General features: G+C 38.5%; 1 long non-coding RNA gene across 1 annotated transcript in view; it reads right to left on the bottom strand.

Annotated features, from left to right (window-relative positions):
• LOC141277074 (uncharacterized) overlaps positions 1–17,073 on the bottom strand; it is a 66,731-nt gene that overhangs the window by 19,647 nt on the left and 30,011 nt on the right. Inside the window, exons 7-8 of the long non-coding RNA XR_012327776.1 lie at positions 11,638–11,715; positions 7,368–7,515 (exon numbers count right to left, since the gene is read on the bottom strand). This is a non-coding gene — a long non-coding RNA (uncharacterized lncRNA). The remainder of the gene's footprint in view (positions 1–7,367; positions 7,516–11,637; positions 11,716–17,073) is intronic.

Raw genomic sequence — 17,073 nt, 5'->3', positions numbered from 1 at the left:
TTCCTCTTGATTGATGTGTGTGATCTGACGTATGCGTTTGGAGGAGATGGGCAAAAAGCTGCACCGACTCAGCTTCAAGGGTATTTGACAAGCAAGTGATTGTTATTAGGAACACTAATACTATTTTCCTCAGCATTATTTATATTGTTGAAGACATGTCTTTCAAATTTAGAAAATGTCATATTAAGGCCATTACATTTTTTTTTTAGTTGGATGTCCACTCAAACAAAAAAATATATCAGGAAAAATTTCACTGGGGCACTTTCTATACAGACAATATAATATATCCTTCTGGCAAGATAATAATAATGATTATTATTGTTACTGACCTACGAAAAATGACTTTGAAGTTGGCTTGACCATTTCAGAAAAATAACTATTTTAGATTTCCTGAAATGAAAGCAGATATAGCACTTTTGTTGTATGTGCTATTTCTATATATCATGAAGAAATATTTCACTTACCTGCTGTAAAATTAAATATTTAAAATTATGATGTGGCATTTACTAAGATATAAGTAGGCATTGTCTTAACATAAAATCTTCAGAAATATTGCCTGACAAAGGCCCTAGTATTTTATGAATATTAAAATATTCATCTTATTTTGCACATGAAGGTGCTGGCTTTTGTCTCTCACTGTAGGTACTGTTGTGATTGATTTAGTAATATGCATAGAAATGGCACTAATAATTCCTCTAGCATAATGCAAGGTGGTTATAGAACCATGATCCAAGTATGTTGTGTTACGTGGCATTTAGAATGGGAATATTTAGCTCAGATTATATTGAAAATTAAACTATTAGTTTACGAACTGACTGATATTAAGGAGCCCTTTTTGTATTTTGGTTACGTTATTGAAATTTAGTTCAAAATGTATACACCTGGAGACTGAGCTTCATCATCCTTTACCCCAGTGCACTGGCAGGTGCCTTTCAGTGACACACTCCTCAGTGACATGCTCCTCAATCACTGTGGCTTAGATGTTTTGCCAAGTAACAAAGAGACTTTTGTGTTTGCATGTAAAGGGACAGTATCACAATAAATATATTGGGTTCTAAGAAAGAAGGCATTTGTCTTTAATTTGCATAACACTTCTGAGCTCTGTCTGGGAGAAAATCAACAGCTTTTCAGAGAGCAATAGTTTTGCCTTGTTACGTTCACACCCTGTCCAAACAGGTCTGTTAAATCACTGGGCAGGAACACCCTGCAGGAAGAAGTGGCAGCAGCGTGCTGTGGTTTCATAACATTGAAATTCTATCTTTTCTGTCAAATGTCAGGGGTGATACAGCATGGAATGAAGCCTGCCTACAGCTGGTGAAAAGGGCTTAAGAGGAAAGAAAGAAAACAACTTTAAATAGTATCGATTCCAGAGAATAGAGGACACTGGGAGCCATCCAGCTGCTCACCAGCTGCTCTTAGGTGGGCAATCAGGGGTGACCTGCTTGCAAAGGGAGACACCTGCCAGGTAACAAACAGAGGCAGCGGGGACCCAGGTAGAGTGCAGGGAAGATGTGAAATAAACAAGCTGCCCACAGTACCATTTCCATTTCAAGTTACCTATTTAAGCAATAAACTAAGATAATCCCATGCCTGTGCAGGGATCCACAATATTGTCATGGTAAAAGTGGAATTCTAAAAGACTGCCTCTGGAACAAGGAAAATAAATTAGTCTGGAAACTTGAAAACAATTTCAAATCTGGTAAATATCTTTTTCTTCAACTTGCTTAGCTTTTCTCCTGACCTTATTGATGTGACCCATCCTAAAAAGTACAAGGCATATACTAGGACACTAATTAGAGACTATCTGTAGTTGTTTTTTTTTTTGAGGTATATGGGCCTCTCACTGTTGTGGCCTCTCCCGTTGCGGAGCACAGTCTCCAGACGCGCAGCCTCAATGGCCATGGTTCACGGGCCCAGCCGCTCCGCGGCATGTGGGATCCTCCCGGACCGGGGCATGAACCCGCGTCCCCTGCAATGGCAGGCGGACTCTCAACCACTGCGCCACCAGGGAAGCCCTGTAGTTATATTCTGAGAAGTAAAATCGATAGCATATTTTCTGAGGCCAAAATTTCGTACTGAATTAGCCGGTTAAAGAACATGGATATGATGACTCAGGTGCTAGGACTTTTTGTGTAGTGAAACATTTAAAAATATTTTCTTATGGTTTATTTACATAAAGTTTAAATCCAGTATCTTAAAGGTAATTATAAAACAAATTCCTATCGAATGTTTTCTTGTCATTGACAAGGGCATAAAATCCAGAAATCCATACCGTTTTTTCTTAACTTTTAATTTTATATTGGAGTAGAGCCGATTAACAATGTTGTGATAGTTTCAGGTGTACAGCAAAGCGACAGCCATACATATACATGCATCCATTCTCCCCCAAACACTACTATTTTACACATGAGGAAATGGCGATTTATTGCTTCAGAAGATAAAAAAGAGAGGAGAGGAGGAAGTTGAAGCACTTTGTTGGGAGAAAGCAAAATAATTAAAATGTTAGTAAAAGTAAGAGAGAAAATTGATCAATTGATCATATTGGAAGAGGTGATCTAAGAAGCCCTCTGATAAAAGATTTAGGAATAGAATACCATGAAACCAGCTTCAAGAACTAAGCAAAGTTGAGGCAAACCTCCACGTACTTGTGCTGAAGAAAATTAGATTGCCAGAGTCCAGAAGTGGGCTTAGAGATGTATCAACGTGGAAGAAAAATAACTTAATGTGGTGTGAAAAGATAGGTAGTTTATCTTTTTTAGTGCAGCATTTTTTGCCAAAAGAATGTTTTTACCCATTAACCCGGTTCCCATGAGCCAGCCTTTGCCACAGATGCAAACTTCAGCGCCATTCGCTACACTTGCCATTGGTGAACCTGATCCTTATCCCCTCCCAGTTATTCTCCTGACTGGGTTGACGGTTCAGCAGTAAGAACTGTGGAGATAAATAAACTATCCGAGTCGACTACGAACTGACATTGTGTTCCTCCTCTCTGTATATACAGCCAGGAGATACAGTGTTACGTTGGGCACAAAATTTGAGGCGAGAGTGTTCTAAATGCAGAGAATGGATTCGTGGAATTGTTGGCTTTACTCACAGCCCTGCAGACCTGGGTAAGTCCCAGAGAAGTTAGAGGGAGATGGTCTTTCGTTAGTGCTGTCCTTGGCTATGGAGTTCCTAGAATCCTGTGAATCCTTTCGGGATTTCTCAACCATTACTTTTGTTACATGAGCCATGATTTAAAAATCCATCCTCTAAAGTAGTGTGATGGAAATCAGTTGGTGGGTTTTCAAGAATGCCAATGCTGGGCTTCCCTGGTGGTGCAGTGGTTGAGAGTCCGCCTGCCGATGCAGGGGACACGGGTTCGTGCCCCGGTCCGGGAAGATCCCACATGCCACGGAGCGGCTGGGCCTGTGAGCCATGGCCGCTGAGCCTGCGTGTCTGGAGCCTGTGCTCCGCAACGGGAGAGGCCACAACAGTGAGAGGCCCGCGTACCGCAAACAAACAAAGAAAAAACCCAATGTGATATCACGATTATATTATTATTAGAAATGTATTTGGTGTAAGAAAAAAAGTTAATTATCTGTCTGCTGCCCACAATCTGAGAAAAAGTCCGTCGCTAATTCTTATAATATCTATTAACATAATTGCCTAAGGAATAGGGGGTGTCATATGGCCCAGTTTTGTTTCTAAAGAGACTACTGTAAAAAAATTATGAAGCATTTTTAGTATCAATAAGGAAAACTTAGTATAGCTGTGATATGTTTATGTTTAAAGATTGCTCTAAATAATATGCTTTCAAATTATGGGGCTCGACCTCTGCATCAGGCAGAATCGACTGGGGAAAACAAAAGCCCAATTTTTTTTTAGCCAGAGATAATTTAACACAGGATATCGGCTAAACAGGAATTGGAGAACTGGCAGACAAAAAGGAGCAGGCGAGGTGCCACAGTGACATACACGCCACGAGCGGGTGATGAAAGTAGAAGAGGTCGGCATTATCAGGACCTGGAACTCCTGGTAAGGAGGCTGAGGTCGAGGAGGTCTGTGAACTGGGGCCGGACATCTGAGCCGGGAGGTTGTCCAGCTGGGGCTGGCGCTTCGTGAGCTCAGGGAAGACTGTGCCCATCTGGGACCCAGACCTCTAAGGAATGGTGCTGATGGACAGACAGCTTTTGAAACCCCAGGATCTCAGACGAAGGCTCACAGAACTGGGGTCCAGACGTCTGAGGAGAACGAGATGCCTGTAAGCTGGGGCTAGTGTTTCTGAAGAGCGTGATGTAGCTAGTCTGACAGTGAGGAAAACCTCTGGAAGTAGAACCAGCTGCTATTGGAACCCAGAGCTGCTGCCAAAGGGAAGGGTCATTACGGGGGGAAACTGGCAGACAAATAGCACCTAGGGAGCAGAAGCCCCCCTTCCTCCTCCTGTCTCTCTCTTCTCTCTAGCAGCCCTGCTGGCATAAACTAACAGCAAGCTAGCCAGCAAAGAAGTGGGGTCTGCACTTTCTCTCCAGCAGCTCCAGAACAGAGGGAAGATTCGAGGGGAAGCACAATAACATAGCACCAGCACAAGCCACGATGCTGGATACTCAGGGTTCACGCACAACTGTCCACACACATTTGCAATTCCACACAGCAACAACAGTTGGATTATTCGGCCTACTAAGATGAAAGCATCCCTTACACAAATGAAGACCTCTTGCCCTCTCTCCAAAAACAAGTGGTAGACATAAAACCAAAGGGGATTCTATGAAATCTGTACCCTTTGAGCAGTTATGTTAAAAGAAGTCATGAGGTATTGCTGGCTGCTCCACAGTGTGGGCGGGGAGGAACTGGTCTAGGATCCAGGGATTCCCTGGGACATCTCATGAACTACTACATTGTAAAGGAAAAGTTAATGGAAAACTATAACAATCAAAACAAGTCAGGGCCGTGGAAGTTTTACGAAAGAATGAAATGAACCTTCAAGAGTAAAAGTTCTAGTTATTCCAACAGTTAAAGAAACCAGCTATCTAAGATTCCAGGAAGGGGCAAAGGGGACATTAAAGGAAGTTAGTCCTCAGTTACAGAAACTAGGACTGTGGCAGCTACTGAGAATCACTGCTTTCTTGCTTGTTGGATACATATGTGTTTGCATATGTACCATGTTCTTGCTTGCTAATTCTTTATGTGTGTAGGGGTGCCTATCATCTATCTACCTAGCTATCTATCAATCTTTCTATCATCTATCAATCTATCTATCATCTCTATACTAGTACTTTCCTATCTTCTTTCCCCTTGTTAATTTATATAAGGGTTGCAGGTGGTAGGTAACTTTATAATTTAGTCTTTAAGTGAAGAATATTCAGGTGGGACCATGACTGAATTTGAGGAATAATTAACACTGTCCCTGTGACAGATACACTGAATATTATTATAATGAACCAAATTGATATATGTGTTTTAAGAGAGATGAAACCCTAAATCCCCATGAACTTGACTATTAGTTAGGCATGAAAACGATAATACAGATGAATATTTATTGGTGTTGTTATTTGTAATATCTTCTTGTGATTTTTTTTAATACTTAAAACCTTATGTGAGATTTCCATTTTATTCCACAGTGGTTAAAGATTTGCTTTCTCACTGTAAACAACTGGAAAATTGGACAAATGTGAAATAAACATTTTTTTCAGACGCTGGAAAGCAGGCAGAAAGGAGACAGATGAGGGGAGCCCCACAGGTGCCCCACTTTGTGTCTGGAGGCACATTGCCAAACCAACGCAAGAGCAAAACCTAAGCTGAGCACGGTGGGCTCTTTGGGCTGCGGAGGCAAGGATGATTTGGGAGGATGGACAGCTGGAGGTCGTGAGAGAGCGAGTACCAGAGAGGAGGGCTACATGGGGAAAGAGTGTTGAGATGTACACAGGTGTCTTTTAAGTCTTGGACTGAATATTCAGCTGTCCCTGTGTTGCTGAAACTCCATGAGGTTGGGAGAGAGGATCACTGTGGTTCAGCCCTTGCTGGACAATTCCCTTAGCCCTGAAGGGCCAGAGTGAAGAAACCTTGCTGACCATGGGGGTATTTACTCCACGTTCCCAAGTAAGGGCTGCTCTTGACCCAGGATGTCATGCTCACAACAAAGGCTCACCTCCTCTCCTCTGAAGACGTTGTGATGTAATGACATTTAGCACTGACTGACACTTATTCTGGGCCTTGAACTGTTCTGAGCATGTCACATATAATAACCACTCTACCCTCAAAACCGTTCTATGAGTTAGACACTTATTATCCCCATTTCAACAAGGAAACGAAGGCACAACTAAGGAGGCCCCACTGTTTTTACAAATGGAGCCAGAAATTGCACCCCAACTCCAGAGTTTACCCTCTTAGCAACTATTTCTCCTCTGCCTGGAAGTAGATATGACAATGACCATTTCACTGTAATGGGATGATGGTTATTTAAATTTTCTATAGTTTGCTTATGTGCATTTTTAAATGTTTCTAAAACGAACATGTTCTAATTTTGTAATAATAACAGATTTATTTTTAGCTAAGAATATAACAACAGTTGTGAACAGTGTACAGAAGTGCAATCATTTTAGAAAGCAATTTGGCAGTGTGAACCTGGAACAAAAATAAGACTGTTCCTATCTTAGGTAAGGTTGGATCCCATGTTTTAAAAAATGAATAGTATATATAAATTTAAAAACTGAGAAGAGGATAGGATTGTGAATTATTTTGATTATTTTAATTTGCTTTCTGTGTATCTATCATATATTATACAGGAAAAATATAATTAATCTTAATCAGGGAAAATGGTAATTTTAAGTTCCCATTATTTAGCTAGTAAGCTCATTTGTAGGATTTTTAGTAACAGGTATTTAGGACACTATTGTTTATAGTGATGAAACCTCATGAGTAACCTATATGTCAAAAATAAGATTAATTAAACAATGATATAGTTATGTGATGGAATATCATGAAGACATTGTTATCCTATTTTTGAAGAATGTTTAAGGACTTGGAAAATAATTCAGAACATGTTAATAAAAATTAACATTTTCAACTGTGTATAACCTCTGTTTCCAGTTTTGTAAAAATAAATCACAAAATACATATTCTTCCACCCACACCCCACCACTCACAAGTAACAGGGAGACACCAAAAATGTTAAAAGTGGTTCTATCTGGATGGTGAAATTAGTGTGATGTTAATTTATTCTTTTTGTTATCTTTCCAAATTTACCACGAGAAAGATGCTTGTTTTTTCTTCCATGAGCAATAGGCATGTGTTCCTAATGTAGAGGCAAACTATTTGACCCTACTTTTGTACAGTTGTCAGGAATTCAGAATGATACAGAAATATTTTTTCATTTCCTTGGTGCTTACCGGTGACTTAGGGATGTCAGCCTTCTTATGTAACTGTGAAAGTTCCAGCTTTCTTCTTTGCCAACCATTTTATAATTATTATTTGGGTGTGAGTAAATATAACAACACTGGGGAGAATACGAAGGTTTCTCGTTCATCATAGGATTAACTGAAAAATAAAAGATGTGTATATTTTAGTTATTCAGTATAAAGTTTTATGTAATAATTTTTAATTCTCCAAGAAAAATACATCATTAACGTTACCTAGCATTCAATGAGTATGATGAATATGCACAGTTCATATGGTGATGTTTGTAAATAAAAAAGCAAAGCTCACACTTTTATCAGTTATTTTTCTCCTACATTGTATACTTGCAACATTGTTTATTACATTAGTCTGCAGAAAGGTCACATTTGATTGCTGTTTTTTAAACCCTTATTGTTTCAGCTACTAGTTCTTTTGGTTTCTTTCCTCCTTTAATTTCAGACAAAACCAGTCACTGATTGCTCCCTCAAAAGCTGGAAACACTTGATAGGCAGACATGCCTATTACTTGGCAGAAGATAAGAGGGTAAAATTCTTGGGAGATAAAAGCAAGTTTTATTTAGAATGATAAAACTGAAATCTTGAAAATCTTTAAATGTTTTGTGACTGAATTATCTGAGAAAATGAAACCACCGTGACTTTTGTGATTTTGATGGACTATCACAAGTTTCAAAGAGAATCCCAGGCCAACATTTTAACAAATATTTGTGATTATTTGAGTTCCTGCCTGCATTGTTAGCTACTAGGCTAGAGTATATAATGATGTGACGTTCTCTAGATTGCTGTCACACTGATGCAAACTAGCAAAGCTTCACTGGTGAAAGTTCGCGAACAGGCTCTGTAGGTCATTTCCCAGTAGCAGGAATCATCTAATCAATTCCGGGGATTAAAAGTAAAAATAATAATAATAAAGTGAATTCTGTGAGAGTTAAGAATCAATACTCTTATGTCTTCAGTACTTAATACTTGTATCCCCGGCACTTAGTAAGGTCTCTGACACCTGCTGGGCTTCCAGTAACTCGGCGGTGAATAGAGAAATGCATGTGGCACCATGTTAAAGGAACACAGTTTAGGCTGTGTCTACATCATGTCACAATTTCTCAAATGGGCTGGAAACTGAATTTTTTTGTTTTTATCCAGGCTCTTAGATTTATGAAAAGATGCCTAAGTATGTTTCCCTGGAATGTTTGGACTTTGGTAAACTTGAGTTTTCATATTTTATTTTTATAAGTAAATGACCGGAATAAAAGGAATTTAAAATTTTATGCCTTACTAGGATAAATTAACATGAAAACATACAACACCTATGGATAAGTTAGTGGCCTATATTTTCTTTAAACCAAGAATCAAGATTTAAAATATCCGACCTGACGTTCATATGTTCTTGGTGGAAAAACAAAGTATTTGCAACAAGGGCTACTCCTTAAAACCAAGATTTTTTCTGTCACACTTAGAAGTGGTTTCTCTTTTGCATTAGTGTCAATTATTACCTCATGCAAATTTAATATTTTAGCAGAACAGTTAACAAAGTCTAGTTAAGCAATGCTGTTATAACATGCAGTTTTTATACCCTCAGCTGGCTAAGACAATTCAATACTTAGCAGCTGCAAAATGAGAATGTCAAAACAAAATAAGCCCAAAGAATTTAAGTTATTTTAGGACTAAACATTTAAAAAAGGCAATCAGGCAAAGGAGAGAAAAACCAAATAATATCATAAATATGGACAAGTTTCTTTGAGAGACTGAATTCATTAAACTCCCAGGAACCAGGAGCACCTCCTCTCCGACCTTAGAGTTTTTGGCTTAAGGCTGGGTTTTTAAAAAATTTATATTCAACAAATGAAAGTGACCTTACTGATCTTACACTTTTTACACAGTCAAAGATGTCCTTCGGGTAACCTAATTCCCGCTTTTTTTTCCTATAACAATTTTTCAACTATGACCTTCAAGAATTAACTATTCGGGCTTCCCTGGTGACGCAGTGGTTGAGAATCTGCCTGCTAATGCAGGGGACACGGGTTCGAGCCCTAGCCCTGGTCTGGGAGGATCCCACATGCTGTGGAGCAACTAGGCCCGTGAGCCACAACTACTGAGCCTGTGCATGTGGAGCCTGTGCTCCGCAACAAGAGAGGCCACGATAGTGACTGGCCCCTGCTTGCCACAACTAGAGAAAACCCTCGCACAGAAACGAAGACCCGACACAGCCAAAAATAAATAAATAAATTTAAAATGCACAGTATTCCAAATCACTGTATAAAAATAAAATTATCATCCTTTGTACACTCTAATGATCACGTAAAAAAATTACCTCTGTAATTTGAAGCTGTAGTTTAGTTTTATTGCATTCTTCATGCCTTTTCTGCATATTTTGTCTTTAGTTTTCAGTTCTTACTTTATTATTTTTTGGATTTTCTAAATTTTCTTCAATAAGCAATATTTTTGTTTTACAAAAATTAAAAAAATTTTAACATTGAAACTACATTGAAATGTGAGGTAAATGTCAATTCATTAACTCAAAATAAATGAAGAAACATTATTCTGGTGAAATGGTATAAGTGGAAAGTCTGTTGAATCAACAGTGCATTGCACCCTCAAGGAAATTTGCAATATTGTGTCTTCTGCACAAGTAAAATCTTGGTGACATATGTGAAAACATTCACAATTTTCTTGGTGTGAAAAAAACTACAACTGCCCTATTTTTATTGCTTCTTGTATGCAATAAAAATATAACGTTTCCTTAACTGACACACATAAATTTACTATATGTTAGAAAAGAGATTAAATCTGAATCCATTCTGCTTTCATCTTATATACTTTCATCCACTTGTCATGCTCCCACACGAAAGATTTCTAATCAATCGTGTAAGTCTGAGATTGTCTTTTTTGCTTTTTTAACACCATGTAACCTCAATTCAGTATTCGGCAATCTGGTACATATGAGTTTCTAGCTTATATGGTAGTTTAATTTTTAGAACAATAAAACCATAGGTTGTTTTTGTTATCCAATATATTCTAATACACAATTGTCAAGAAGACATTATAAGGAGTTAATAAACACTGAATATCTATATCACAGTTATATTGCTTCATCTAAAACCTAACAGGTTATTAATAGCATTAGTAAAAGGACACAGGTGCAAACTATCAAAGTGAGCAAATAAGGTCCATTTTTAGTAATAAAAAGAGAAATTAAGAAGCCGTCTGAAAACTATGGCATTTGTTCAGTAGTAAATATTAAAATATAAAAAAGCAAAGTTTTAAAATATACTTTATATGGTTAAGAAAATATACTAAAGCACTATGCAAGATACTTTCTCTTTTTCTCACCCTCCTTAGTAAACTTATTATAAAACCATGAATACATACCAAAGTTTGAGAAAATTTTAAAAGACATTATCTATGTATAAAATTTGGCAATATCACTCCAACTCCTTTCAAAAGATAAAATATAATATATAACCAAAAGCTAAATGTAAAGAAATATAATATAGATGATAAACAAAGTGTTAATTTCTATAATATGGAAACTGCTATTTGATAATTACACGATAAAGAAAAAATATCAATAGATAGAAAATTCGATAAGGATCCCTTCATGGTCCATTGTGAATACTAGTGGACAAGTGTGGTCATTTATATTTAACTTAATTAAACAAAAGTTAAAATTCAGTCTCTCAGTCACATTGCTACATTTCAAAAGAATACTTCTACTATGTTGGAAAATTCTATGGAAAGCTGCTGCTTCAAATTGTCAGCTGACAGAAGAGCAAATACAAATGGCCAACTGGCAACAACAACAACAAATGGCCCAAATCACTAGTATATGGCAGTAGTGATTACAGTAGCAGAGTATTATTTTACACTCACCACACTGGCAAAACAAGAAAAGAGCAAGAGTACCCTCCTTGCCTGGGATTCACTTATTCTTACCATTGCCACAGACCTATAATGCGGCATATCACTTTTAAAAGCAAAACAACAATATTTATTTAATAACATTTTATAATATGTGTGTGTGTGTGTGTGTGTGTGTGTGTGTTCTGTATAACTGTCTTGACAGCAGTATCATTCCTGGTAATCTCTCCCACAGAAATAAAAGTCCAAGTCCAAATGAAATATGTATGACGGTGTTTATGAAAGTCTTGCTTGTAATGACCAAAAACAAGCAAATAAACAGAAATAAAACCTAAAAACAAATAACTGCCCATCAATAGGAAAGCAGCTGAATATATTACATTGTACTCACATCTTGGAATATTCTGCAGACACTGGAAATAATAAGTTAAAACACTACCAGTTGACTTGGAGTGATGCCCACGAAGAGCTATAAGTGAAAAGGGAAAGATTTAAAACAATGTGCATTATATGAACTTATTTTTTTGCAAAGCAAAAATGACGAATACATTTATGCACATACACATATATGCCAATACACGAATGTACATAAATGATTATCTGAGCTTGGAAATATATGAAGACTACAAATTAGACTGCTCATTTTGTCAACATGCTGGGGAGACGAGGATGGAGAATCCGATACGGGAAAAGGGACAGTTAAGCATAAAAACACTTAAAATGATATAGGATTTGATTATTAATGTAATCACATACAATTATATACACCTATATCTGTGTAAAGACATTAAAATAATTTAAAAGAAAATTCATGCTTTCTAAATCTAGAGAAAAATTTTATAATCCACACTGAATTTTAACGCACGTTTCTAATCCAAAACACCAAATAAGATTTTTCTCATGGCATACTGCTTAATTGTTTTATTTAGGTGTCAGTTATGCTTTTTCTTGTTTACATACAGATGTATCTAACACAATCTAGGAAAAGCATAATTGGTTCAAGTAACCCTAATTAGAAGGTTAACATACTATAGCAATACCATCCAAAAGAAATATAAGGCACATTGTAAATGGGAGCCAATGTACAATTTAAAATTTTCTGATTACCACATTAAAAAAAGTGAGAGGAAACAGGTGAAATCAATGTTAGTATTAGATTCTTTTTAACTCCAAATATCCAAAACATCTTGTCAGCAAGTAGTTAATGTAAAAATTATTGAAATACTTTTCATTACTTTCTCATATTAAGCCTTTGAAAACCCGGGTATAGTTTACACTCTCAGCCGTTCTCAATCTGCTTGGCCACCTTCTATGGAGCACCCATAGCTGCTGGAGTGGCCAGGGTAGAACTAGACAGCTGGAAATAAGAGGAGGGAACTGATCAAAAAATGTTGCAGTAGTAAAAATTTTGCTCATGGTATAGAGGAATTCAGAACTGTCTAATATATATTTTTAATCTGTTCATTGGCACATGCACCATGTAATAGATAGCACTTCCAGAATAAAAATGTTGTCCGATGTTTCACAAATGGTTCCCCCCCAACAAGTTTTAGTGAGATACCACTGACATGCAGCACCGTATAAGTCTAAGGCATGCAGCGTAATGATCTGACTTACAAGCATTGTGAGATAATTACCACAAGAAGCATCCATCAACTCATATAGTTGTAAGAAAAGGAAAGAAAAAAATGTTTTTTTCCTTGAGGTGGGGAGTCTTGGGATCCACTCTCTTAACTTTCACATACACCATACAGCACTGTTAACCACAGTCATCCAGTAGTAAAATGGTTTCTTTTATAAGATCCATAAGGACACGTTTCCTTGGTGCCTGCAAAAGCTGTTCTTCTCTCACACAAATGGTCATTTTAGAAGTAGGTCATTCTCCATTTAGAATGGAGAAATATGTATGTGTTTGTGTGTGTGAGTAAGTGAGTATCACTGCGTATGCTTCTTGTAGAGTCTGAAATTCTTCCTTTAAGAAACTCATTAGAATCATCTACAGAACTTTCCTTTTTTTTAAAATGCAGAATCTTAACGTCAATCCAATTTCATGGATTCAGAATTTCCAACTGAGAGATGAGTGCCCATCAACTGACTTTTTAAAAAAATGCTCACCTCATGATTCTGAGATAATAAAGACTGTTTTTTTTTTTGTTTGTTTTTTTGTTTTTGCGGTACGCGGGCCTCTCACTGTTGTGGCCTCTCCAGTTGCGGAGCACAGGCTCCGGACGCGCAGGCTCAGCAGCCATGGCTCATGGGCCCAGCCGCTCCGTGGCATGTGGGATCTTCCCGGACCGGGGCACGAACCCGCGTCCCCTGCATGGGCAGGCGGACTCTCAACCACTGCGCCACCAGGGAAGCCCAAGACTGCTTTTTGATGAACGCTGTTTGAGAAGCTTTGCTTCCATTTTTGGCCTGCAGGCATCTCGGCACTCTAGTTGTACAGACATTTCTCTCGTGTTTTAGTGTTACACCCACTCTCGATTTAGTTATTTTTATTCCAGTATTATTTTCCCTTCACCTTGAATATGATCTTTCCTAACCTGATACTGACCACAGTGAATTTTCAATACAAGTTATTCAACATAGAAAAAAATTGAGAAGTATTAACACATCTTTGTGAAATGTCTTTACTAATGCATGACGAGGCTTCGTTGCCCTGGGCAGAGATTAGTAATGTTAGAGAAGGAAGACAAATACATAGTTTCTGCTATGTATGTATGAAAAATAGAATTTTGCAGCAAAACCATTCCCTGTGCAAAGGCCCATTTACTGTGCGGCTAAAGACTGCTGTTTCCTTTCCCTTTTCATCAGCTTTATGAGTCAACAACCAAGACCAGTGCTACCTACCCTTGGAATTCTCCCATGTGTAGAAAGGATAGTTCTTCTGCCTACGACAGTACAGAGGAAGGGGGTATGAAATGGATGGGATAAAAGAAAAGCCCGGGGGCCTTGGAAAGGAATCAGAGAGGGAGGAGGTGGAGGCACCTCAACATCCTGACACCCAGGGGAGGGGTGGGGATAGGCTCAACAACTGAGGACAACGTCGAGATCTCCCGTTTGGGATTCTGGATAGCAACCTCCTCTCAGGCCACCATATACCGACATGGGAATGCCCGTCTGCAAGGAATATGAGGCTCTGTGACGCGGGCGAGCAGCAGGGGACTTGGGGTGCGCCTTTCCACACTGGCCCTGGGTCCATGTGATATATACTGGGGTCAGGCCTTGCAGGCGAATGAGGGGACACTTGCCAGAGGGAGTAAGGTGACCACAGGGACGGATGGAGCCTGTGCTGCTTGGGCTGGGAACTCAGGGTAATGCACAGCACCATGTGGGGTGAGGTGCACCTGGACTCTCCTCCAAGCTGAGCGGAGCGTGCTGAGCTGCACCGACTGTAGACGTTAGTCACCAGTGAACCCTGAGCGAGCCTTAGCCAGAGACAGGGTGGTTGGAAGTGAGAGCTTTGCCCAGTGACCACAGCACAGCGAAAGCATAAAAAGAAAACCAGAGCTCCCTGGTAGTGAGGAAACTGTCATAAAGCCCAAGGCCACGAGTCAGATTTTGCAACCAGACACATCTTAGGGGAGACACTTGGAGGACTAAGGATGCTCGTTCAACAGAGACTGATAACTGCCTATATGTCAGATTAGAATATGCTTTAAACCAGATGTGACCTTTAATTTTTTGCTTGCTCAGAAGAAAGACCAGATTACTTAAATAAAAACTTAAATTAATCATTCTGCCTACCCATTTTGTAACGAGAGTTAATTTTTGATTTCAACAAATAGATAAAGGAATAAATGATTTAATGAAATAATCATTATCATACGGATATTTGAACTGTGCTGAAGGAAACACAGGAGCTGTAAAACAAAACAAAAAAAATTTTATGGCAAAATGCCCTTTTCTGCAAGTTTAAACAACAATAACAAAAAACCCACTTAGGAGTTAATAACAAGATATGAAAGAAAATATAATTATAGTAAATCCAGTGTGATAGTTTCTATAGAATACTGTTACTAGTCAAAATATACCCAGGAAATAATGCAGTGTGGAACCAATGACTGGGCTTTATTAAGATACATTTCATTCCATCCCTTAGCAGCTCAACCCACGTCCAGAAAGACTCTTCACTTGCCTACTTAGAACAGAACATTCTCTGCACAACGATCAGAATACGGCTTGAAAATCTGCTTCTCCTTCTCCTCTTCTACTAAGTTTAAAAATACTTGTTGCCCTAGGAGAAAAGCTGATTCTGATATTTCCATTAAAAACCTATATCTAATTAGTAATGACATTATCTTGTAATTCTTTGAGTATGAAACTGAAAGACTGAACAGGAAGCACAGTCTAGCTCTATTTTTCAGAGATTAATATTGGGTAACTGTTAGTGAACCAACTTGCATCAGGCAGTGAAGCCAATATACTGACACTGGGTTGTGGCGAAGGAAAGGGCAGCGTTTACTGTAGGGCGCCACACAAGGAGGACGGGTGGCTCACGCTCAAAACCCCCAAACTCTGCAAAGCGTTTCAGCAAAGCATTCTTCAAGGCCAGGTAAGGGAGGGGGGGCGGTTCTCAGGGTGTCTGATCAGCTCATGCATAATTCTCTGAGTAGCTGATGGTGAGGTAACGGGGCAGTATCACAGGGGTTAACATCAATTCTTAAGCACCAGTAGGTTTGGGCGTTACATGCTCAGGATCATCAAGTAGGTAATTTCTTCCATTTGGTGGTGCTTTTAGCATCTGTGAAACAACTCAGGAAGCATGCATCAGATACTATTATCTGGGTACTTCACAGAGGAGCTACGGCCGAGAATATAGGGGAGGGGTCTGTCCCGGGAAGACCCCATAGGGTCCTGCTCAGTTACATAAATGCAACTCATTTTCTTTTCTTATCTGTTTCATATTCAAGGACTTTTCTAATTTGTATATGAAAGTTCATTTTTGTTCAGTTGTTTTCAGCTGTTCAGAATGTTCCTTTATCTTTATCAATAGACATTTACTAAGTAGTCTGCCATGTACTCTGTTAGACAATGAATTGCCTAAAGGTGATTCATTTTATACTAAATTCAAAAGGAATTCAATTTCACATATTTCAAAGCATGGACTTGTAGGATTTCAAAAGTATTATTTTATTTATTACCAATTATTATGGAAAATTTCTAATTTATTTCAAAAAGAAGAAAGCATGAGGAAACCCCATGTGCTCATCAACAATTATCTCATGGCCTCTCTGCTTTTATCCCCACTCCACCTCTTCTCCGTCTTCCAGATAATTTTGAAGCAAACCCCAGACTTCCTATTATTTCATCCAATAAAGGTTTTTAATCCTGGGTGGGTGGGGGACACTAAAGGGAGACTATTTATTATTGACAATCACAATTGTTCAGCTCTTACGATTAGAAAAGAAAGATTTCAAAGGAATTTCTTTTGGCATCACAGTGGACTACATTCCAGAAAATCCACAAACTGCATCATTCCATTTATATAACATTTTGAAATGACAGAATTATAGAGACTGAGAGAAGATTAGTAGTTGTCATGGCTTAATGAAGGGCTGGGGGTCGTGGTCGTGATATTAACACGAAAGAAGTCAGCCTTGGCAGCCCACTGATGAAGAGTCCTGCAGGGCTCACTTCCTGCCTGGTACAGTACTGGACAGCTGAATCTAGGGTGAGCTCTGCATGTCAAACACTGGCTCTACTTCCAAAATAGTTCTCCCAAAGGTTTCATGATCAACTACTGTCTCCTTTGCAGTAACTTAAGCTTTGTTGTTTTTGTTATTGTGAAAGGGTTTCATTTAGATGGAAATTTAGTCTTTTGAGC

This window comes from Tursiops truncatus, chromosome 18, assembly GCF_011762595.2.
Source record: "Tursiops truncatus isolate mTurTru1 chromosome 18, mTurTru1.mat.Y, whole genome shotgun sequence".
Lineage (NCBI taxonomy): Eukaryota > Metazoa > Chordata > Mammalia > Artiodactyla > Delphinidae > Tursiops > Tursiops truncatus.
Note: the sequence above shows the minus strand (reverse complement) of the source record. Positions and strands in the feature narration are given on the sequence as shown.